The sequence below is a fragment of the Octopus sinensis genome, linkage group LG10, assembly GCF_006345805.1.
Source record: "Octopus sinensis linkage group LG10, ASM634580v1, whole genome shotgun sequence".
NCBI lineage: Eukaryota > Metazoa > Mollusca > Cephalopoda > Octopoda > Octopodidae > Octopus > Octopus sinensis.
In genome coordinates this window covers 10,418,583-10,443,582 of record NC_043006.1, presented here as the reverse complement: position 1 = coordinate 10,443,582, position 25,000 = coordinate 10,418,583, and positions in this window count along the sequence as shown.

Sequence of the window (25,000 nt, the reverse complement as noted above, 5' to 3'; positions counted from 1 at the left end):
ATCACGAGTGCAGAAGTATCAGTTGCAAACGATTTAATGCACAGATCAAATGCATCTCTAAGTGTTAGTGTTTATAGCCCTTTAATTTTGATGTTTTCAAACGAAAGGAATTTTTTCATAATCGAATGATTTTCTTGCGAAACATAAATATTATTAACAATAATATATTGAAGATAAATAGTAATAAAATGAAAGGATCATAAAACACAGGTGTGGCCATATGTACTCCTCGTTGTGTGTGTGTATTTGTTTGCATGTGCGTGTGTAGTTGTGTGCTCGTATGAATGTGGCGAAGTGTTCTATTTGCATATACGTGTCTAAATACTTCGTGTCCTTCTCTTTGCCTCATATATTCATATACATACAAGCATACATGCACACGTACATTCATTCCTACATTCATTCCTACATGCATGCATACATACATGCGTATACACTAACATGCACATGCATATGTACTTAGGTTTATCCATTTGTATGTAGTACGAAATATAAGTATTAATTTTAAAGAAAGAATAAAATAGTTTTAATTCACTTACTACTACTGCTGCTGCTACTACTACTACTACTACTACTACTACTACTAATAATAATAATAATAATAATAATAATGATAATAATAATAATAATAATGATAATACTAATAATAATAATAAAATAATAGTAATAATAATAATAATATTAATGATAATAATAAATATTAATATAATTATTATTATCATTATTATTATTATTATTATTATTAATGATAATAATAATAATAATAATAATAATATAATAATAATAATAATAATAATAATAATAATAATAATAGTGTGTGTACAACACTAAGAACAAAACCAAATATATGCCACCCTAAGCATAACACCAACATGAACTTCCAACTTGTTGTCTCTTGAGGTCTCTGGGTGAAACTTGGAGTCAGCTTGTGCAAATGTAAAGCAAAAGTCAAATATAGAATAATAATGATAATAGTAGTAGTAGTAATAATAATAATAATAATAATAATAATAATAATAATAATAATATAATAATAATAATAATAATAATAATAATGATAATAATAATAATAATAATAATAATAATAATAATAATAATAATAATAATAATAATAATAATAATTATAATAATAATAACTGAAGGAGAAAATGTAACGATTCTGTGAGACTCTGAAGGAGAAAATGTAATGATTCTGTGGGACTTTCCAGTACATACAGACCGAACCATCAAAGCCAATAAACCAGATATTGTTGTGAAAGACCAAATCAATAAAGTTTGCTTATTGATCGACATGAGCATCCCCTGTGATCATAATATCTCAGCGAAAGAGTTTGACAAGCTCAGAAAATATAAAGACCTGCTCATTGAAATTGAGAAAATGTGGCATCTCAAGGCGGTTACAATACCAGTGATCGTAGGAGCACTAGGAATGATCAAGAAGGGAACCGAAAATTATATGAGAATGATCCCTGGCTTACCACCCCTGCAAGAAGTGCAAAAGATTGTCTTAACTGGTACATCACACGTATTGAGAAGAGCATTGTCGATGAGAGAATTATTACTACCCATGTATTTTAATTTAACTTTATTTCTATAAAAAAAAGGAACGAACTAGTGAGTTTAGTTTAATGGCCTACCAATGTATACTATGAGTTTCTTTGCCCTAGGAGTCGGGAAGACACTCGGCAAGAAATGGAAGCAAATTTGAAAGAAGAAGGAAAAAATATAATAATAATATAATAATAATAATAGTAATAATAATAATAATAATAATAATAGTAATAATAATAATAATATAATATAATAATAATAATAATAATAATAATAATAATAATAATAATAGTGTGTGTACAACACTAAGTACAAAACCAAATATATGGCACCCTAGGCATAACATCAGCATGAACTTCCAACTTGTTGTCTCTTGAGGTTTCTGGGTGAGACTTGGGGCCAGCTTGTGCAAATGTAAAGAAAAAGTCAAATATAGAATAATAATGATAATAATAATAATATTAATAATAATAATAATAATAATAATAATAATAACAATAATAATAATAATATTTATGATGATTTCGTCATTAGCAACTAAGCTTTTATAAAAAAAAGGAGCGTGGGCAGTATACAGGAAGTCGCGTAAACAATAAATGAACGAAATGAAATTCAACGAAGGAAATATTTTTGGTATCTCAGCCACGCCCTCAGAAGGGGCGTGGTTGAAATACCGAAAGGATTTTCTGGAAATCCCTCAAAACGAGAATAGTCAACCTGACCACTTGACAGAGTCTCCTCTCTTGCACCTCATCTCATTTAAAAGTGCATGACAACGTCATGTCTGTGAATAACGATGGCTTATTGTTGTACATAGCATGCCTTCAGCAATAGTATTTAAGCTTGTTTTTTAAAAGCATTTTTTATACAATAGCCCACACAGGTTACTCACAGGTTACAAAGATTCCCAGTGGAACCTCACTGTTTACACTGCCTTGTTGGATGGAGAGAATTATGACAGAGGAACTACGAAGCTGTAACTGGGGAAATAAATCTAATTTTTGGTGTTAACAAAACAGTTGTTTCTATTTCCTGGACAATTTTTTCAACTTGCTCTGAAATATATTCCCTGAAGCATATAGGTGTGTATGTCTATGTATACGTATATAGGCGCAGGAGTGGCTGTGTGGTAAGTAGCTTGCTAACCAACCACATGGTTCCGGGTTCAGTCCCACTGCGTGGCATCTTGGGCAAGTGTCTTCTGCTATAGCCCCGGGCTGACCAATGCCTTGTGAGTGGATTTGGTAGACGGAAACCGAAAGAAGCCTGTCGTATATATGTATATATATATAAGTGTGTGTGAATATGTTTGTGTGTCTGTGTTTGTTCCCCTAGCATTGCTTGACAACCGATGCTGGTGTGTTTACGTCCCCGTCACTTAGCGGTTCAGCAAAAGGGACCGATAGAATGAGTACTGGGCTTACAAAGAATAAGTCCCGGGGTTGATTTGCTAGACTAAAGGCGGTGCTCCAGCATGGCCGCAGTCAAATGACTGAAACAAGTAAAAAGAAAAAGAGTAATATACATACGCTCACACACACACAGATGGGAAGAAAACAGCTAGTCACACCTGTGTAAATATGTATGCACATATATTAGTATACAAATACACATACACACAGATGAACGAATACAGAGTGCGAGTTTGCGCTGAATAAACCAGTGGAGGAGATGTCTTCCTGGGTTCAAATAGCTGTATGGTCGGCTCTCAGACAACATCTACGTTAAATTGGCCATGGACACTAAAATTTGGTTTGTATACTGCATGTTTTCTGTTGGAAAGCCCGACAAAGAAGGGCGTGTTGTGTTCTTGAGCAAAACAATTTATTGGTGGCACGTTGGGTTCTTGTGCAAAATACTTTATTTCACGTTGCTCCTGGCTCTTTTCAGGAGAGAATAGATTTGGCCTGCTCGCATTGCTAGCGGAGTGGCGTCATTCGAAGGCTACAACAATGTAAAATGTATTGTGATCAGAGATGTGTAACAACGTCAGATAGCCTGCTCGGTCACGTGATTACGTGAGACTGCCTCTATCAAGAGCAGAGATATTCTAACGGGCTAATTTGCTTGTTACAAGATCAGTGATTGTATGGCACTGTATTTTCTGTGGTTAGACTGATGCCATACCTGGCGATCGAGTACAGACAGACCGGTGAAATGATCCAATAAGATCGAAATTATGTGATCCGGTTGTCTCACACCTAGGGCGGTTGGAGTCCTCTCCCGCTTGCAATGAATATCGAGTGCCACCGTGCACTGCATAAACCAGCTGGAGGAGATATGTTCCTCGGGTTAAAACAGCAGTATCATCTCATAGCAGAGAACACTTACGTTAAAGTGGCAATTAACAGTACTATATACATTAATATCTTTCTATCTATCAATCTATCTATCTATCTATCTATCTATCTATCTATCTATCTATCTATCTATCTATCTATCTATCTATCTATCTATCTATCTATCTATCTATCTATATATATATATATATATATATATATATATATATATATATATATGTATATATGTATATATACTGTTGTGTCTGGGGAGACCCATTCTCCTTTGGTGCCTTATAATTTAACACATTTACCGGTAAAATTTCTTATTTTTCTAAACTGTTCGGTGCGACTTTCAACCTTTTCAACACTTTTCGATTAAAACTATTGAAAAGGCTGCAAAATGCAGCGAAAATTTAAAGATTTTAGAAAAATGAAAACGAAATGAGTGGAAATTTTCCGGTGCGGGTGTTAAATTATAAGCCACCAAAAGAGAATGACTCTCCCCCGACACAACAGAAAATGCTTCAACTCACGAACTCACATATAAAATCTTGTAAACCAAATCCAAAACTGATATACATATATATATATATACATACATACATACACATATACATTCACACACGCAGATACACATACAAACGAACGGTTATATATGTATGTTTATATACGCATGCGTAGTCGAACACAACACCTACATACACATATTTAAACATAGTCGGAACCACACGCGCTCGCACACACACGTACACAGTAAATTATTTCTGTCCAGTTCTTCAGGGTGTAGAAATCTATCCACCTCTACAGTTTATTCTGTGCAGACATCTGCTGACTGGCGCTAGAGTTTTGTCATCAGTTGTCAGTTTCACAAAAATAGATTCAGCGACAATATATATATATATAGTAGAGCTATTATATGCTTGTCGGTATATCAGCTGCTATCTTAGCAAATACATTGTGTTAATATCAGAACAAATCTATCTTGGATGTTTATCTCTGAAGAGAAGTGAAAACATTTCAACAACTCGTCCATCATTACTACTTCCCGCGAGACTTCGTAATAAAATAACCATTTATTGAATTGTAGCACTTCAAGTTAAACTCAGTGGGAATAATGCACACATACAACGCACGAACACGCATACGCACATATATATACCTAGACAGCACTAGACTTTTAGCTTTTTGTCTCGACTATCAGATTTTCCAATGTTACATAAAGTGGGTAATTGCTTTCAGTGATAAGTAAATTAAACGTTTGCTCTTTTGAACACATCTAGACACACAGTCATACACAAATACTCATCCCCATACAAATACGCAAAGAGGCATATATATATATATATATATATACATACAGTATGTTTGCAAACTTCGAATAAGTGTAAGACTCTGAGATATTTCGCGGAAAATTCCGCCTTCCCTATTGGTAACAGAATACGAGATATATCTGGGGCTTACAAATATATTTGTTAAGCGACTCTATTTCTGTTTCAAATAGAGCACTATTTTTCTCTTCTATTTTGCAGCTTTACGCATGCCTTTTAGTTTGCTATTGAAATCCGTCCACTAAACTTGATTCAGTTATCAGCAGAAAGATTTTATGATGGAAAAAAAAAGGGGAATGTGTAAATATTTAAATAAGATATATTGAACAAATATAGAAAATACTTGCCGGTTTTATTATGTATAGCATCATCTAAAATAGAGGCTGCTTCTTTTCAGTTATGGCTAGAAATATATCGAATTATATAAATAAGCAAATACGAAGGAATGGACAATTTTCTATATCAATTATCTTTAAAATCATATTTATATTTTTAATTCATTGTGTTGTGGAAGAAAGGCATGATCTCAGAACATGAACTTTGAATAATTTAGGTGTTTCTTTGGCCCGATCGAAGAACTATGTTTTAAAAACCGAAACTTTCAGCAGAACAACCTTTGTCATTGTATTCTGTATTTTCTGTATTCCACCTCTGGTAATATTTTGTGTCATGTGTCCTCTCAGCTTGAATTCTTGCTATGTTAATGCATCAGTGTCTGTTGAACGATAGCTGTACACATTATTGACAAAATAATTCCTCCGATAATCAAACTCGCACTCCTTGACAATCGTGTTTACGACAAGAGATCTTATATTTTCACTTGTTTATCACATCCCACATAATTTGAAAATAAAATATCCTCAGTACAGCGATATTGCGGGCGAGCTGGCAGAAACGTTAGCACGCCGGGCGAAATGCGTGGCCGTATAACGTCTGCCGTTACGTTCTGAGTTCAAATTCCGCCGAGATCGACTTTGCCTTTCATCCTTTCGGGGTCGATAAATTAAGTACCAGTTGTGCACTGGGGTTGATGTAATCGACTTAATCCCTTTGTCTGTCCTTGTTTGTCCTCTCTGTGTTTAGCCCCTTGTGGGTAGTAAAGAAAAAGATATTGCGGAACTTTCTCACTATATTTACTAATATTTTAAAGAATTTCTTTGAAGAAAGAAGAAAGAATTTCTTTCTGGAGACTGTCAGAATGTGTAGGCGTCTCTGACGAGAAACCAATAATGTTCAAAAATCGTTAAGAGTGTTCCTCATTTTTTCAGTCTGCAGAGAAATTGCATAAATTTGCCCTGTTTATAATTATATCACGTGATATATATATATATATATATATATATATATATACACATACACAAATATATATATATATATATATAATATATATATATATATATATATATTATATATATATATATACATATATATATATTTATAAAAGCAAACATATACACAAGAACGTGCATGCATTCATATATATATATATATATATATATATATATATATATATATATATATATATATATATATATACGTATATATATATATATATAGGTGTGTGTGTGTGTATATATATATATATATATATATATATATATATATATACATATATGTGTGTGTGTTTATATATATATATATAGAGAGAGAGAGAGAGAGGAGAGGGAGAGAGAGGGAGAGAATAGGAGAGAGAAATACATGCACACACACACACACAAACATACACACCAAGACACATATATAGAGTATACCAAAAGAAATCAGCCTGAAGAAATAGTTCCACACTGGGTTCCCAACGCCAATATGGCCAGACTGAATTCATAATTTTAAATAACATAGGATGTGGACTCTGCGCCCTATATATAGATGGAACACACTGAGCATAGTCATTGTTAATCTTTATATATAAAAGTGAGGTTGTGTGCTGTCTGTCCCCTTCTATTTAGATTCCTAACTACTCCCACATATTGCGGTGCAGTTTAACCAAAACTGGGTATCTTATAGTCGAGATTCATATCGAGCCCTTCTGGGTATTAGCGCGCGTCTACGATGAGTCTACGATTAAAAAAAAAACATTTTTAATGCATTTTTGGCATATATAAGGGAAGTAACTCTCTAAAAATTTATTATTAAATCTCAGAACGTAAAAAGCTACAGTAACCCCCCCCCCCTTTGTGGTTAGCCATATTGAGATGGCTATTATACTTTACATCTCTAAAAATGCTTATATAGTTATTTCCCTTACAAACCCGAGCAACGCCGGGCGATACTGCTAGTGCTTTATATAGTTTAAAGCATAGGTACGTGAACAAATTCCACTCGGACTGCAAGTTTAACTTTGTACTCGTAATTACTGGGACACTGGTATATTTATATAACTGTCAAAGTTCCAATAATGGGAAATTACTATTCTGCAAATCCGGAAGGAGAAAGCTAATTAGATGACTAGAGATATAATTCATCAACGGAAATGTTCGCTCGCGGTCTCCTGAAAATTCCTTGAATGGAAAGATCTTTAACTCTGAATAAGATGTAAAAGTTCACTTGGATGAGCTCTTTCTCAGTTAAGGCAAGAATTTTTTTTGCACAGGGAATGATGGAGCTGCCCAAAAGTTAGCAGAAGATATTGAAACTAAACTGCGATTATATAATTGATTGTGAATAAATTGCATTATGTTTACAACTTGGGTCATTTTTTTTCTCGCCCTTTTCAAGCCTAGCCAGGCTCATGGGCCCGGTTTCCCGGTGTCTGTGGCGTATGTGTTCCACCTCCCTCAGCTGGACGGGATGCCAGTCCATCGCAGCGTTACTCAGGAAACAGGAAGAGAGAGAGAGTGAGAGAAAGTTGTGGCGAAAGAGTACAACAGGGGTCACCACCACCCCCTGCCGGAGCCTCGTGGAGCTTTTAGGCGTTTTCGCTCAATAAACACACGCAACGCCCGGTCTGAGAATCGAAACCGCGATCCTCCGACCGCGAATCTGCTGCCCTAATCACTGGACCATTGCGCCTCCTCACAACTCGAGTCATATTCTCCTTTAAAAAGCGAACAAACATTTTGGCCAATTTAATATTTACATATACTGAGATGTTTTAACTTGTTAGAGTTTTAGTGTAGTAGTTACTCTGATATAAAGTGATAAGGAAATCCAGTCTTTCTTCGTTGGCACACACAATTTTTGTGTTCTTCCTTATTCAAATATAAAATCTTATTATTTGCCTTCCGGCCTCTGTAAATACATAAGTTTAATAAATTCATATTCAAGTCTCCATTGTCAATACTGTAAAAGTACATCTTTCATAGCTGTTTTATTCTTTCCGATGAACATATATGATAGCAGCGTAGAGGATAATCTATAAAGCAGTCGGTCCATTGACTTCTCGTTTAGACTCAAACTAAACATTTTAATATGTTTTCATAAATGTCACCTTAGATATTTGCCAGACACTTCGCAAAATATTTATATATAAGTACATTCAAACAAACATTATTCTGCCCACGTATCAAGATTCCGCATGGCATAAACTTTACTGAAATAAGTAATTATAAAAACTACACGCTTTTAATTATTCATTTGAGAATTAGCATACATAATGTTTTTGTATTTTCTAACAAAGATAAATAGTTTGATTTTTATTTTTCAAATTTTGCATAATTTTAGCTTTTATGTTTGTATTCTAAATTAGTTTCTAACCGTTTCATGCCAACACTTCTCCAATAGTTGCTAGCTTTTCTGCTTGCGCTCTTGAACAAATGCTTACACTGACCTCCATTAGAACCACTCATACGCGGCCTACATAGAAGTACAAATATATGAACTACGGCTTGAACTACTACAAGTACCTGTTAGAGAATTGGAAACGATATTTCGATGATTGCCTCATTCTATGTTCTCACACATTCGACCAACTCAGTGAATTCAAAAACCTAATTATGGGCATCAACAATCATATCCAATTTACGAAGGAATATAGTCAAAACAAACTCCCGTTTCTAGACATTTTAATCATAGAAAAAAGGCACAAACATCGAAACTGATGCTCATTACACACCAACTGATTGCAAATAATACATTCTGTTCACCTTTGACCATACAAAGCAGACGAAGGAAAACATTCGTTTTAATCTAGCTAGAAGAATTTGTACAACTGTCTCAAATTATGAAACTCAGAAATTCTACTCGAAATTCTACTTGAAAGACGGTACCCATCATCATTAATTGATAATGGAATAGACAGGATAAAGAAATCGACATCCAAGTTTCACGAAATGCGAGACAGACTCAGAGTACGGTAAATAATCTTCCACATCTCTCAACACACAACCCACGAAGCGCAGTTTACACACACACACACACACACACACACACATATATATATATATATATATATATATACATATACATACATACATACACACATGTACATATACATACATACACACATGTATATATATATATATATATAAAGTTAATCCAAACAAGAAAACAAAAAAACACAGCAACGCAAGGACGTGGAACAAATAAAGTATTATTGGACGCCCAGGAAAGAAGGGAAGAAGGAGGGTTTAACGTTTCGAGCGGAGCTCTTCGTCGGAAACATAGGAGAAGGAAAGATCCCGAGAAGGGAAGACAGGGAGAAAAAATATATATATAACATATATACATACATATATATGTATGTATATATGTCTCTCTATATATATTATTTGCACAGGGTGTAATGGGTAAATTGTCGGCGTGTTATATTTTATATATCGCAGATTGCTTGTTTTTGATTTTGTCAACTACACATTGTCGTAGCATAAGTTGGGAACCGTCTGTGAGAAAAAAACAGCACCATGACGCAATTCACTATGTGAGAAATTTGGAAACGGCATACTCTACTGCTTGGCAATCACGCCGGAAGCTCCAATACGAAAATGTATCGAGAATGTTAAAAATCAAACATCCAGTCAATATCATGGAGTTTCGAGTGATCAAGAATGACGCCGGTGTTATGCCTACATTCATCTTCACACACGGCCTCACACTCAACGCGGAGGTCTATATCAAGTGCTTGGAGGTGGTAGTGTGGCCCTAGGTCAAGAGAGTGGCTTTTGGAAGACTCTATGTCTGCCAACAAGACTATGTATCATGCCACACAAGCTGAAGAACCTAGTCAAGTCTGCCAGACAATTTCTGCAACCACACTATCCCTAACCACACTATCCTGGGTACTTAACTCCCCAGGCTGCAACCCGTTTGATTATTATGAGTGGGGTGCACTTGAGCAACAGACCAATGAAATTCCTTGTAATACCAAAGATGAACTGAAGGAAAAGATTATAGCAGCATTCATCAACTTAAGCAGGGAGACCGTTCAGAAGAGTTGCAGGAGATTCCAAAATCATCAGGAAAACGTGGTTGAAGCCAACGGCGATTTTATTGAATAAATGTACTCAGGATATTTTAATGTAATTTAGGCAAATATATATGTTAAATTGAGATATCAGTATTATTTCCATTTCTGCGTAATTTAGACAAATGCCTTATTCATCGCGCCCTCAATATATATCCTTGCATTCATACACACGGTGCGCGCATATATATATGTAAGCATGTATTTGAGTGGGTCAAATGCATGACGATATATAGATTTTTTCATTGACTGGCACGATGTCAGCTTAAGCAGCTCAGGTCGAAGAAGAATTATGCACAGAATATACTATGCTGTACGAACAGTTATTTTAATGTAAATATATACTATCAATATTAATTTCAAATTTTAATGCACTTTGTTCCTCGTGTAATTTGCATCTTTATTCAACGCTTTGTATCAATCTAATTAATACGTGTCGATGCAGATATAAGTCCGCACTGAACACACACACATATACAAAACAAAATATTGGCATAGGTATACACGTAAGTAGATATATACACATGTGTATGTGCACAAGAAACCCTGCAGTAGTGCCTGTACAAAAGTGTACGCATTTGCTCTTGTATATATATATATATATATATATATATATATATATATATATATATATATTTATATTTATATAAATGTGTGTGTGTGTTTATAAATATATGCAAATATATGAACATTATACATATGCATATATATATATATATATATATATATGTGTGTGTGTGTTGTGTGTGTGTGTATGTATGTATGTATGTATCTATCTATCTATCTATCAATCTATCTATTCACATTTACACAAACTGACGTATATATTGACGTATATATATCTGATCATATTTTCTGTGTATATATGTTGAATCAACCAGAGGCAGGGGACGATGGCTTTATTAATAATCTTGATAAGTCGATCGACGGATGAATATTAATGTGCTGGTGAGAAGGTAGTTTGAAAGGACGAATAATTCAAATCAAACTTTTCAGAAACAATGAAAGAGGTCATACTCTTACAAGGGAAATCTCATAAATCTAAAATACTACTTTCACCTTTCTATATGTAACTACATTGTTCTGTGCTTATACCAGGAGTTCAGTTTCTCGCCAATTGTAATTCATCGTAGCTTTACGTTTACATTTGATAGACTATACAAAATTTACGGAAATGGTAAGTATAAGTTTAGCGTAATATACAGATATGATAAGTTCTTATTAACAAATTCTATACAATCCCATTCTCTGGCCGTTCTCATTATATACATATATATATATATACATACCCCATCGCACACACATATATCTATGCGCGCGTGTGTGTTGTAAGAATTTGGTCCCTAACAGTATGGCCCCAAAATCAGTCTAGGTGTCTTATTGTATAGCGTTTTGCCGGACAAATCCTTGTCATGTGTTAGATGGAAATTAAAAGCTAATCGTGTAAATATATATGTATGTATCTACTGGCTATAATCCAATGGCTGCAAAAGAATAGCATGCTGCTGGATCAGAACAAGCTTGAGTTAATCCACTTCGGAAAAGAGGATACCCTGAGAATCATATACTCCCTTCCTTTGGGTGAAACTCTCATGGCATCCAACAACATCAGAGTCTGGGGAGTAACTGTGGACAACGATATAAGCTGAGCCGCTCATATAAACAACAAAGTTGACATGGCCCGAACTATGTGTTCCTGGTTCTTCAGGACTTTCCAGTCGAGAGATATCCACTCCATTATCCTTCTTTTCTCTACTTATGTCCGACCCCACCTTGAATACCGTGTCCACTATGGTCTCCCCTAACGACACAAAGTATCAGGAAAATTGAAGCAACTCCAATGTCAATTACAAAAAAGATAGATAGCATGACAGACCTTTACTATCGGGATCAACTAGAAAAGCTCAAGCTTTATTCCCTCCAACCTTGCCGTGAGCGCTACATCATCTGCATGATGTAGAAAATATTTCATCAGCATTGACCAAGACTTAGATCCATGCTATCCGCCCACAATATAAATCATATTTGCATCACATAACACTAATACGGCACAATTATTTCATCTCAATTGACCCCACTCTCTTCAAATCACATTACAGGAAAAACAGACTCCATTAATTTCAAGAAGTCGTTGGACAAACTCCTTCAAAAAATCCCGGATAAACCTGCTACATCCGGATATCTCTCCGCAAAAAATAACTCTCTTCTCGATTGGGCCATGTCGTCCGATTCCTGATTTGGATGACTTTGCCAGGTGGTGCTATTAAGTTAAACCGTTAGGATGTCAAGGACAAACCAACTGCTTTATCAGGCTACTCGCCAGTTTCTGGAAGATTATAGACACACAACTTGAGCAGTGTACTCTGTACATTAAAAGACTACGTCTCGTCCAAACAGGCGGGCGCACATTGAACATACTCGCATATACCTAAACACACACACACACACACACAATGAAAGACACTGAAAATTCAATATTGTAAAACTACAAGATATATACGTATATGCATATCTCTCTCTCCCACTCTCTCTCTTTATATAGAGAGGGTGAGTGTGGGTGTGGGTGTGGGTGTGTGTGGGTGTAAGTGTGAGCGTGAACTGTAAATCAGTTTCAACAAAACGGAAAGATAATTTTTGCAAATCAACGAAAGATTAATTAGCTATATTTTATTTCTGATTTCAGAATTTTTTTGTCCAATACAGATGGTTGATGATAATAATTTCAAAACTTACGCCAAGGCGAAATAGATATTTCCAAAGTCACGACAACATTTGAGCTAATTAAGAATTATTGGATTGTTGATATGTTTTGGTCAGAACTTTTACGTGTCAAAAAGTGAAACCCATTCAACCAGTTAGCCTGTCGCGTTAACGATATCAATAACAAATTTTTGGGGGTAAAGAACTGATACGAAGGGAGGAGAAGCCAAAGCTGTATGTAACATGCGTTTTTCTCAAAGCATGCCTTCCGAAGTTATTTTATCGGGATAAAAAAAGACTCTTACAGGCATTGATATGATAGTTATTGCAAGATAGGAAGAGGACGGGGGACACAGAAAAGATTTCATAGGTGTTTTTCTTTATACTTGACTAGTGGAAGCGAAATGGAAACACAGCGAAGTATCAATCTGGACGAGTTTCCTTTGAAACAGAGTAACTATTTGGACAACTTTTCAATGTGGTTATAAATAAATTATGTTCTTAGATTAACTTTTGAGTTATATAAGAATCAACGGACATGCAGTGCATGACTAGAGTGTCTCCACTGCACGCCATATAATTATGTGTGTGTGTGTATATGTATGTATGTATATATATATATATATATTATATATATATATATATATATATATAATATATATATATATATGTATATGCCTTTGTATATACGTATGTGTATATATGTGTGTATATTTGTATGTGTATGCCAATGGGATTCGGTCCAAGATCAGACCTTGGATCCCAAATCTGTGAATCAATGTTCTCACTATCTCCCATTTCCCACAAAGAATGCTACATGTACCTAGGCATTGATGAAACCATCCCACGAAGGTGCGTAATTTTAAAGTTAGAGTGATCCCAGGCTTAGAAAAATATGACAGCTAGAAATCTCATCTTTCAACAAAACGCCAACCTACAAGGCTTTTGCACTATCTGTGCTGAGCCCAACATTTGGAATAGTTGAATGTTTTGTAGAGAAACCCATTCCACAGATGTTAAAACCCATCAGATATGGACAACAACTGGAAACTAAACGTTGGAGATCAGTGTAGACAACCTTCTATTGCCACATAGTCTCTTTCAGATACCACTTGATACACAGCAGCAGTGAAAATAAATACGTGAACTTACTGAAAAGTGAAAAGAACAATATCTTACGCAGGAGTGGCTGTGTGGTAAGTAGCTTGCTAATCAACCACATGGTTCCGGGTTCAGTCCCACTGCGTGGCATCTTGGGCAAGTGTCTTCTGCTATAGCCCCGGCCGACCAATGCCTGGTGAGTGGATTTGGTAGACGGAAACTGAAAGAAGCCTGTCGTATATATGTATATATATATATGTGTGTTTATGTGTTTGTGAGTCTGTGTTTGTCCCCCTAGCATTGCTTGACAACCGATGCTGGTGTGTTTACGTCCCCGTCACTTAGCGGTTCGGCAAAAGAGACCGATAGAATAAGTACTGGGCTTATAAAGAATAAGTCCCGGCGTCGATTTGCTCGACGAAAGGCAGTGCTCCAGCATGGCCGCAGTGAAATGACTGAAACAAGTAAAAGAGTAAAGAGTTACGTGTTGGTAGTGAAATCCATAGGGTCACGCTGTTCTTGATCACTTCCCAAACAAAGCTCAAATTACCGGACTAACATACCTCAGAGAAAACTTACGTGTGAAACCTCAGCATACCAGAATTGAATACGCATGGGCGTAAACACGCGCTGGCGTGACTGGGTGGCAAAAAATTGGTTCCCAACTACATGGTTCCTGGTTCAGTCCTACAACATGGTGCCTTGGTCTAGTGTATTCTACCGTAACATCGGGCCGACCAAAGCCTTGTGATTGGATGTGGTAGACGGAAACTCTAAGAAGCCTGTCGTATTATATATATGTATGTGTGTGTGTGTATGTGCCATTTTGTCTCAGTGTCTGCATTTCTCACCCAAATCACCGCTTGATTACCAGTGTTATGATGTTTACGTCCCCGTAAATTAGCGGTTGGGCAAAAGAGACCAGTCGAATAAGTACCGGGCTTAAAATAGAAAATGTAAATACCACTCTCGAGTCATTTGACTAAAAATTATTCAAAGCAACGCCCCAGCATGGCCACACTGAAATGACTGTCTGTCTACCTATCTATCTATCTATCTATCTATCTATCTATCTATCTATCTATCTATCTATCTATCTATCTATCTATCTATCTACCTATGTGAAGACAGTCAGATACAAAGTATTACTGATTAGTCTTTATACTAACAACATCGGGGAGCAGTTATGTATAGAAGAATGTTATTAGAAACGTACAGAACACGAAATCTTTAAACAGAAAAGTTCTGTTTTACCAAATAACTTGCATTCGACAAACGTCTCCCTTTCTGGCAGTGACGTGTTTTCTTCAAAATCTGCAAAATTCACGGGACCGAATAACATGTAATTCAATAACATGTGCTTCTTTCATATTTTCTCAAAATAATCTATAATAAAACTTTTACACCAACGGCTTTTGTTCTTGAAATATTTGTTTCCTTAAGACCATCAGCATCTGCTCAAAATGGCTGATATAATCTGCGATATCAGTCATGCGTTCATTGCAGCATGACACGACTACCTTGATTTATTTCATTTTTGTGTGTTTATTGGTGTTTCCATTGCTATTCGGTTTATCGGCAGCATTCATATTTTCGTGTTTTCTTATATGTTTATAATTGTAGCACTAACGTTACTTGTGTTTTAAACAGAAATATAAGTATACATACATACGTATATACATACCCACAGATATATTTATATGTATATATGTGTGAATGTGTGTTTATATAAATGTTATATATAAATGCCTATATATAATATATATATATATATATATATATATATATATATATATACATATAGATATAAATACATATAAGCATATATGCCTCTGTATGAATGTGTATGTATGTATATACATATATATATATATATATTAATATGAATATTCGTGTGTTTTCAAACACTCTCCATAAACACTGCTATAGAATACTGACTGAGTCACTGACAATGGCCTCCTCTAATCTTATCTTTGTCGAAGTCGATAACAACTGTCTGGGAATTTCTTTTTAAGAAGTCACTCTTTCATATACAATCAGTTTAGGCGAAGGTAACTCCAGAAGTTGTTATGCAAGACACCAATCTTCTTTCCGATACATCGACAAAAGTAAAGCCACTGGGTTTGCTAGCCAACGGCACACCACATAAATGAAGCACAGAATCCTAGAGAAAACCCTGTCTTGTGTAAATGGATATAAGAAATACAAATCATGCTTTTCAAGAAGTACACTATAAATTTAGCCAAGGTCCTAAGTTTTCCACAAATGCAAACATATCGACACAATTCTTGTGTTTTCTACTATAGCCTGGAGCCGACCAAAGCATTGTGAGTGAATTTAGTAGACGGAAACTGGAAGAAGCCCGTCGTATATATGCATATATATAGAGAGCAGATGCCAAAAGCTATAAGCCTATCTCTCGGACTTCACACATTAGCAAAGTCATGCTAGACCACTGGTTTTAAATTGATGTTAAATTAGTATTCAATTTATCACCTCCCTTATTTAAATTTCAAATAATTATGTTCACTAACCGGCAATATTCACTGCAGTAAATTATCTTCTGCAGAACTGTTTCCGGGATTTAGCGTGCCAGAGCTAAATAAACCACTGGTTTTAAATTGATGTTAATTAAATTATTATTCAATTTATCACGTCATTATTTAAATTGTAAATATATATATATATATATCCGTGATTTTTGCCCTTTTCAAGGCTTGCCAGGCTCATGGGACCGGTTTCTTGGTTTCTGTGGTGTATGTGTTCCCGCCAGGTGGGCAGGACACCAGTCTATCGCAGCGTTACTCAAGAAATAGGAAGCGAGAGAGAGTGAGAGAATTTTGAGGCGAAAGAGTACAACAGGGGTCGCCACCACCTCGTGGATCTTTTAAGTATATTAGCTCAATAAACACACACAACGCCCAGTCTGGGAATCGAAAACGCGATCCTCGACCGTGAGTCCTCTGCTCTAACCTGTGGGCCATTGCGCCTCCACATATATATATATATATATATATATATGTGTGTGTGTGTGTGTTGTGTGTGTGTGTGTGTGTGTGTGTGTGTGTGTGTGTGTGTGTGTGTGTGTGTGTGTGTGTGAGTGTGTGTATGTGTTTGTATGTGTTTGCGTGTGTGTGTATAAATATGTAATATAATATGTGATAATTATTCAGTTGCAGAAGTAAAACTCCGAGTTTCGGATACCAAGGCAGAAACCTGCTCCGGCATCTCGTCAGTTATCAAGGCAATCAAAAAATATATTTTTTGATTGCCTTGATAACTGACGATAGTATGGGGTGGTTTATTAGCAATTTGACAACCTAAAGGCAATTTTATGAACATCACTAAAGTGACAGACGGCACTAAGGAGTTCACATACATATGTATATATATAGATTTTATGTATATATATAGATTTTATTCCCATAAGAATTCTTTTAAATACCTAGAGAATAGGAAGAAAACCAGCCTAGCAAAATATGTCTGGGAACTAAAAGAAAAGGAAGCCCCACCTTTCAACGTGACATGGAGCATTCTGGACAGGGCGGCACCATACAGGCATGGAGCTTACAAATATAATTCAAGTGCAGGCTTTGCTTATTAGAGAAAATGCACATATATTCAAAGACAATAATTCTTTGAATCAAAGAAGTGAGTTAATGAACTTATGTAGGCACGCGGCTAAATTTAAAATGTCGAAATATAAATATACCATATGGATAGAGTATATATTTTGTATTTTGATTTTGATTTTGATTTTGACTCTTGAGCGCTACGACGGACCTATAGCAAAGTCTTATTGTTTCTACATATATAGGAAAAACCTACAAACTTTGTTTTCATGTTATTGTATTGCATAGGATTACCTTGATTATTTATATTACCTTGATTATTTATAAATGACCCAAAATAGGATGTTATATTTTATTTTATATGTCTTTCGTATATATTTTATTAATGCACCATTTTTTAAAAGCAATGTTTTTTAAAAAAAAGCAATGTTGTCAAATTTAGAATGTTTATATAAGTTTGTGTATAGCAAAGCATATGTATTTGTAAGCATGCGTATCTGTGTATGTGTAAGTGAAAGTATGCTTGTGCTTAAGCACGCATACACACGACGGTATGTATATGTATCAATTCAAACTTGTGTATGTATACTGGCCTCTATAGATGCCAATAACATCGCTACAAGTTTTTTCCCCACCCCTCCTTCGTTTCTTTTTCTCTCTTTCCCTTTCTTTCGTTCCCCCTCCTTGCTCAGTATATGAGAATTGCTACATAGATGAATTTTAGCTTGCGTGCGAGACGGTTTGCGTCAATATATGTACACATGCTTTTATGTGTATAATTTAGATTCATATTCATACGTCTGTATATGTATGTATGGCGTTTACGCGCATCCTTTTGTGTATGTTGATATATATATATATATATGTGGATTTTAATATAAATATGTATTGCAGTATTTATAACAGGTTTAATTTCTATGCATTAATTTGTACTGTCTTCATTAACGGCATAGGTTTTTCCTCGGTTTTTTCCTCGGATTTTATAATTTTTATAGTTTTTTTATATATATATACATATTTTTGACCTTTTGTTTATCGCTCGAAGATTGACCGTTTTTCTAAAGGGCCATCAAACAAGTCCATTTCTTTTTAAAGGTGTAGCGTTTGTAAGAGTATAGATTGAATTAATATATAAGTTCCATTCTAGCAAAAACTGTCTGGAACGGCAACGAGAAACTCAGAGTAAAGATTTTGTTGAATTTTCTGCTGCTTAAAATAAAAGTATATATATATATATATATAGGCAGCTAGATAGGTATAGATAGACAGATAGATTGATATAGATATATATATATAGAAAGAGAGAGAGAGAGAGTGAGAGGGAGAGAGACATACATATATACCAAGTAGTTTTGCAATGTCTTTTGTGAAAAGATATGTGTTTATATCCACATCAAATTATCTAAAATGACTATACTGTGTTTGAAAAAGGATTGAGCCAACTTGAATGAATGTAAGAATCGAGAATTTAAAAGTTTTTCGATCTCTGTATCCAGAAAGAAATGTGTTATCATGAAGACTTTGGTGTTAGAAATTCATTTGCTAATATTTTAGAGTTACTAAAGATGACGTGCTATGTAAGCGTGAATAACATGTATGTGTGTATGTCTAGTTTATGCATAGTTGTTTTCGCGTGACGGCACATGCGAGCGTGAGACCACTGAATTCTGTGGTAAGTGACTTCTGCGCCTGTAATTGCATTGATCTGGCTGAAAATGAAGATGTGAAGACTACTAGACATCAGTGTACTCACAATATACAGTGAAACAGCAATTCCTTGTCTAAACAGCTGATAGAATAAAAATATACCTCAAGAGTGATAATAACGTATATGCGTACAGATATATATATATATATATCTATATATATATATATAATATATATATATATATATATATATGTATATAATGTAGCGAGAAGTTGAGGTTATAAGAGATAATGGTGTCATTGAGACCCAACGGTGTCAGGTAATGCTGCTATGGACAGACCATAGTTAAGATCCAGATTTGGTAATATTGCGAATAAAGGGTTCAACGTTGGTTCTATGTCGGCGTGTGTATATATGTATATCTATAAATGCTCTAATATCTACACAGCCTTAGTTTTTTTATCTTATTACTCAAAAAATTCTTGAATATATATATGTTATGTATTATATATATATATATATATATATATATAATATATATATATATATATGGGTGTGTGTGCGTGTGTTCGTGTGCGTGTGTGTGTGTGTGTGCGTGTGTGTGCGTGCGTGTGTGTGTGTAGAGGTGAAGATTCTATACATTTTTGGGTCTGTGGTAAGGACAGCATAAACATATCATGTGAACTTTGTGTATGTAATGTTTTTTTTTCTATGGTGATATTATTCAGCTTTTCTATCTAAAGGAAATTTTATTGACAAACAGGCCTGTCATTTTTGATCTAACCTAACAAGCAAAAGCACCTGGGTCATTTTTCGTATATCCTGATTAATTCATTTCTATTCCTCTTTCTCCTGTTTTTTTCTATTCGCTCGTCTTATTGACAAGTTAATCCAAACCAGTGTTTTCTTTTATTTTCATTCAGTGATTTGTTTTCTTTTCATGCAAATATAATCACGATATCCTGCCCAAATGAATTTGGATATACATTGTTGTTGATAGTTGTAATATCTACAGCAAATGATAAGTTGATTTCCTTATCTCATGGCATGTTATCGAAATATTTTTGAGATCGAGTTTCAATGAACTAAATGCAAATTGATGTAATAAGAGGACTTCCTCACACAATTCTCCTTGTTCGTAATTGTAACGTATTTATGGGCGTACAGATATGTGTTTTACAGTCTAATATCCGGCGCCCATCGATTAGCTTAATAAGGAAAACTTCAGTGCTAACGGCCTAATGAAATTATATGTGTGCGTGTGAGTGTGTGTGTCTGTATACTCTTTACTCTTTTACTTGTTTCAGTCATTTGAATGCGGCCATGCTGGAGCACCACCTTTAGTCGAGCAAATCGACCCCGGGACTTATTCTTTGTAAGCCCAGTGCTTATTCTATCGGTCTCTTTTTGCCGAACCGCTAACTGACGGGGACGTAAACACACCAGCATCGGTTGTCAAGCGATGGTGGGGGAACAAACATAGACACACAAACATATATACACACACACACACACACATATATATATATATACATATATACGACGGGCTTCTTTCAGTTTCCGTCTACCAAATCCACTCACAAGGCATTGGTCGGCCCGAGGCTACAGCAGAAGACACTTGCCCAAGATTCCACGCAGTGGGACTGAACACGGAACCATGTAGTTGGTAAGCAAGCTACTTACCACACAGCCACTCCTGCGCCTATACAGCCACCCCTCCGCCTATATGTATATGTATTTATAAAGTTAATCCAAACATGAAAACACAAAGAGAAAACACAACAACGCGAGGACGTGGAACAAATATAGTATTATTGGACGCTCAGGAAGGAAGGGAAGAAGGGTTTAACGTTTCGAGCGGATCTCTTCGTTGGAAACATAGGAGAAGGAAAGATCCAGAGAAGGGAAGACGGAGGGAAAAACAAGTCGCCAACGGTACACATCCGGTCTCATGTATTTATATCTCTCTATTTATTTATCTATCTATTTACATATATATATAGGGAAAAACTATCCTAATTTCCAAACCCACTGCAACGGCAAACCCACACAATTATAGAACGATAACTTGTCTTACTACAATTTACAAAGCTTTTACTGCAATAATATCGCAGAGAATGGGTAACCATCTGGATGGAACCTGTTTCATCCACATGTTTACCCATGGCCAAGGGCTCATGCGGCTGTAAATATCAGTTACTGGTCCATAAAGCCAGAACTGAAAACAGTCGTAGAAAGAAGGAGGGTCTAAGTATGGCATGCATCGATTACCGAAAAGCTTTTCATAGTATTCCCCACGCATTATTGATCCTAGATCAATGTGAAAAGCAATGCTAATAATTATCAACACTGCCCGCTAATAGGTACCAACATTCTAGTCGTCCCTGTTATAAGTTACAATATCCTCAATTGGGCTCTAAATTAAGTAATTAAATTAGACAGGAAAACAAGAATGATGAGAGGATTTAGGATGGACAATGCAAAATATAACATAGAAAAGCTATATATCGAAGGTGGTAGAGGTCTTATATAGCTAGACAACAATTACAAACTAACCACCATAGGACTAGAGAAATACCGACTACAGAAGCATGAAAAAGTAATACAATAACCACAAAATAGTGTATTCAAGAAAGAATTCGAGAACAGGACTAATAATGAATTTGAATTAATTAAAAATCGTATTTGGTTGGTAGGATATCTCTCTCTCTTCTCTCCCTCTCCCTCTCTCTCTCTCTCTCTCTATATATATATATATAATATACTATACATATTATATATACATATATATATATATTATATATATATATATATATATATACATATATATAATATATATATATAATATATATATGTATATGTATTATATATACATATACATATATATATATATATATAGATATATATATTATATATATATAATATATATATATATATATATATATATATATATATATATATATATATTATATATATATATATATATATATGGCCCCGATGGATTCCCGGCAATCCTCCTAAAAGTATGTAAGAGAGTCTTAGCAAGACCACTGCAGATCTCTTTCAGAGCTTCCTTGCAGTGGCAAACTTCCCAAAAACTGAAAGGAGGTAAAATATGCCCTATTCATAAAGGAGGTAGCAGAGCGGAGGCCAAGAACTACAGACCTATCTCTCTCACCTCACACATCACCAAGGTCATGGAACGAATAGTCAGAGGAAACTAATCACCTTCCTTGAAGAAAATGACTTGCTGCCCGACACCCAACATGGTTTCCGACCAGGAAGGAAGCTGCTTAACTCAGCTCTACAACACTATGACTGGGTGCTGAAACAACTGCTCAACCACTCAATGTGGAAGTCATATATCTCGACTTTGCAAAGGCCTTTGATAAGTCGATCATGGAATGATATGTCACAAACTGCGTGATCTTGGCATAGTTGGAAAATTGGGAGAATGGCTTCATGACTTTCTGAAGAATAGAAGTCAGGTGGTAGCAGCCAATGGGGCCACTTCCATTAACACGCAAATAGTGAGCGTGTTCACAGGGCACTGTTTTGGGACCACTACTGTTCATAATGGCCCTCTCAGACATGCCCTCAGCCACGCAGAGAGCCACGATCACAAGTTATGCAGATGATACAAAGGTTTCACAGGCAATACAGAACCCTGAAGACACTAAGCACCTGCAATGTGAGCTGGACGAAATATACAAGTGGGCTGAAAAGAATAGCATGCAGCAGTTCAATGCTGAAAAGTTCAAGCTTTATACTATCAGCATGCAAACTGAATGAAATACCCAATGAATACACTGGACCCGGAGGGATTGCAATCCCAGAGGCACAAACAGTGCGTGACCTGGGTATTCACATGAGTGATGACGCGACCTTTCATGTACATGTTGCTAAACTGGCAATGAAATGTAGACGGCTGGCTGGATGGATTCTTAGAACCTTTAGAACAAGAGAACAAGAAACCATGATGGTCCTCTGGAAGACACTTGTCCTAAGCCACTTTGACTATTGCTCTCAGCTATGGTCACCATCAGTGTCAAGTTGATCACAGAACTGAGGCGATCCAACGAAGCTACACGAAGAAGATAGCCTCTGTGCAGCATATGAGCTACTGGAAAGACTCAAGAGATTTAAAGCTCTATTCCCTGGAGGTAGGCGAGAAAGATATGCCATATATATATCTGGAAGATCCTTGAAGGACTTGTCCCAGACTTGGCATCGAAAGTCACACAAATGACAGAACCGGACGCCACTGTGTAGTACCAAGGACTCCAAATTTGCCATCAAGATGTAGGACAAGATATTGTGATAGCCTGGGCTTCAGAGGCCCACAGCTCTTCAATATCCTCCCGAAGAACCTGAGGGACCTGCATGGTGTAGATGCGGATTGTCTTTAAAGTAGGACTGGATCTCTTCCTGACAGGTTGTCCCCGGATGAACCAACTTCACGGCAGGAGGTGCAGATGAGGGCAGCTGCATCGAACTCTCTCATGCATCAGATGGCGTTGCTAAAAAGCATCCGTGAGGTAAAAATCGTGTAGCAAACCAAATGGCGGTGCCCCAGCATGGCCACAGCTCATTAGCTGAAACTGGAGAAATCAAAATCAAAATCAAAATCATATATATATATATATATATATGTCTACAACAATAAGGGTTTTTGCAACAAGTTGCTTAACTACATACCGAAAATTTTAGAAATAGCAGCCAAAGGACAACTATTTCTTTTTTTTTTGCCATATGTGAGTTACGAATATTGTTGTCTGTGGGGACATATTTTTGTAGAGAAAGGAAACAGTAGTTCTTTGGCTGCTATATGTAACATTTTAGGTATGTGGTCAAGCAAATCGTTGCAAAAACCCTTATTGTTATAATTATATAAGTTTTTACCGAATATACTCTTTTTCCATACCGAAATACTACTAGGTGAAATTTGTTGATTTTATTAAATTAATTATATTTCACCCTATATCTGAAATGCTTATATATATATGCAGAAGGAGATATATTTAAGAATTTATAAAAAATTGGAGTGGAATAACAGACGTGTCTGTCTCACATTTTGTCTTGTGTGTAGAAACATTCCTTAGCTACACACGAGACAGAAAATGTGAGACAGAGCAGTTACTCCTCCCCCCTCTCTCTCTCTCTCTCTCTCTCTCTCTCTCTATATATATATATATATATATATATATATATATAATATACTACCAAACAAACATGATTTTCATTGAACTCCAAATTACTTATTTTAGTCCCGTTCTCGAATAGTTTCTTGAATACTTCCTTGTAAACTGTTTTTAACATTTCCTTATCATTATCAAAGAATGTATGACTGTAGTTAATACCTTTGTGATAAGCAGTACTTAACACAACAAAGCTTATACAAAGCTTTACATTTTACTTTT